This window comes from Phodopus roborovskii, unplaced genomic scaffold (genome assembly GCF_943737965.1).
Source record: "Phodopus roborovskii unplaced genomic scaffold, PHOROB, whole genome shotgun sequence".
Taxonomy (NCBI): domain Eukaryota; kingdom Metazoa; phylum Chordata; class Mammalia; order Rodentia; family Cricetidae; genus Phodopus; species Phodopus roborovskii.
Window position 1 is genome coordinate 32,165 of NW_026126037.1, and position 2,924 is coordinate 35,088.

Below are 2,924 nucleotides of genomic sequence, written 5' to 3' on the forward strand. Positions count from 1 at the left end.
CCAAACATCAGAAAATAATTCTTCTGAAGCATTACATGGAATGTTCTGTAGGATCACTCATATGTCATGTAGTAAATAAATCCCAATAGAGTTTAAAGGGTTAAAAATATGTGAAGCATATATTTCAACTGCAAGTAGTGAACCATTAGAAATCACTAAAAAAAATATTTGAAAAATAACAAGGATGTAGAAGTTAAAAGACATACTCTTAAATAACCAACTATACAAAGATTAAATCACAAGAAAAATATAGAAATATTTTGAGCTGAACAATTGAGAAAATGCAGCAAAATATCAAAGCACAGTTAAAATGAAAATTTAATCTGTAAATATCTCCATTAGAGAGAATCTAGAGTAGGGATGAGTCCAACTCCAAAGCAAGCAGGTAGAAAAGATAAATATTAAAATAGATGTGGCTACAAGAAAGAATAGAAAACCAACAATGAAGAGAAGCAAAACTAATTTGTGGTTCTCTGAAAAAAAAAATCATTTTCACAAACCTTTAGTGACACTGACAAGAAAAATAGGAATCAAATGATTAAACTTGGTATATTAGCACATGTCTGTTATCACACTTATTTAGGATTTTTGAGGCATTGGTTTGAGATTTTGTAAATACAAGGCCATCCTGGCCTAGATATTAAGACTGTCTCCAAAAAGATAAACAATAACTCTTAAGATAACTGAAATTAAGCAAGAAATCACAATTTCCCTGGCACAAAAATGTTTTAAGGAAATACAATGACTATGTCAAAAAAATTCAACAATTTTGATACACTGGAAGTAAACTACTGAAACTGAGTCAAGAAGGAGAAAACATAAAAAATCATATAATAACTAATATGAATGGATTAACATTTCTAGTGTGTACAAATATATGCCAATTAATGGTAATAATGATATTGAAGATGAGGATGGTGGTGGTGGTGGTAGTGATGAAAGTTCTTACAAAAACTCAGCCCCCAATGCCAATACCTGTAAACTCTATGAAATGCTGAAAGAAAATGAAAACCAATACCACTCCTTCAAAAATCTGCTTTAAAAAAATAGAAGAAAAGACTGCCCAAATAAGGCAGAATTATTTGACACCTGAATTCAGATAAAGTCAAAACAGAAAAGAAACCAGCATGTGAATAATAACAGCAACAAAACTACAAGTCAATCTCTTAGAAATGTAGATGCAAAATGCTTACAATATTACTATTAAGGTTTATAACAAAAATGAATAGTTGGTTTCACAAATGCAAATTAATCATTGTAATAACTAATGTTGATAGAATGAAAGACATGATCACAATCGTGATAATCTTAGCATTTTCAAAAAGGAAACATTTGGCTGTCACCATGAAGAAGAATGCAAATAGATCCATATCTATTGTCATGCACAAAACTCAAGTCCAAATGTATCAAACACCTCAACATAATTCCACCCACACTGAACCTCTTAGAAAAGAAAGTGGAAAACATACTTGAATGCACAGGCAAAGGAGATGATTTGATAAATAAAATGCAAGTAGCACAGATACTGAGAACAACAATTAATAAAAGGGACCTCCTGAAACTAAGAAATTTCTGTAAAGCAAAGAACATGGTCAACAAGATAAAAGGGCTCCCTACAGAATGGGAAAAATATCTTCAACAACCCCACAACTGACAGAGTGCTGATCTCCAAAATATATAAAGCACTCAAGAGACTAGACATCAAATTACAAAATAATCTAATTTAAAAAATGGGATACAGATCTAAACAGAGAATTCTCAGCAGAACAATCGCAAATGATGGGAAGACATTTAAAGAAGTGCTCAATATCCTTAGTTATCAGGGAAATGCTAATCAAATACACTCTGAGATTCCATCTTACACTTGTCAGAATGCTTAAATCAAAAACACCAATGATAGTTTATGCTGGAGAGGATGTGGAGAAAGGGGAATACTCCTCCAATGCTGGTGGTGCTGGTGAAATCTTGCGTAGCTACTGTGGAAATCAGTATGGTGATTTCTTAGAAAATCAGGGATCAGCCTACCTTAAGACCTTGAATTACAAATGCTGGACATTTGATCAACTATGTTCATAGAAATATTATATGTAATAGCCAACTTAGATGCTCCTCAACCAAAGAATGGAAAAAGCAAATGTGGTGTACTACTCAGTGGTAATAAATAACGATATCCTAACATTTGCAAGCAAATGGACATAACTAGAAAAAAAAACATTCTGAGTGACATTGCCCAAAACCAGAAAGACAAATAAAGTATGTACTCACTCATAAATGGATACCAGGCATAAAACAAAAGATACGCAGCCTGCAATCCACAACCCCAAAGAACCCTCTTCCAGAAACAGATGGAAGCAGATTGAGAAACCTACAGCCAACCATTGGGCCAAGCTCATGGCATACAATAGAAGTGAGGGAGGAGCAATGATATGAAAAATGTAGTTAAGACAATGATGGAAAAGTCTACATAATCCGCTGACCTGAGCTAGTGAGACAGTCAGACTCAGGTCTGACAAATGGGGAACCTGCATGAGAAAAACTATACTCCAACTGGCAGAAGGTCCAAGATCTAATTCTAATGCACAAACTTACTTAGTGGATCCCATTCTATATGGAGACATACCTTGCTCAGTCCTAGACACAGAGGTATGGGGGATGGAGAGGTGCCTTGGTCCAGCCTCAAGGAGATTGTGGGACAGATTGAGTAGACTTCCTAGGGGAGGCCTTACCATCTCCATGGAGCACATGGGAAGAGGGGGGAGTAGGAGTAGCAGGAAGAAGTGAAGTGTTAAGTGTAGGTTTCCCTCCAGTCTGGTCCCAGAGCAGTGTCAGCCCCAAATAACACATGGAGATGTTGTATTAGATATAAAGCTGTTAGCCTGTTATTACCATTTCTTAATGTCTACCTCTGTGTTAAATATTAACTC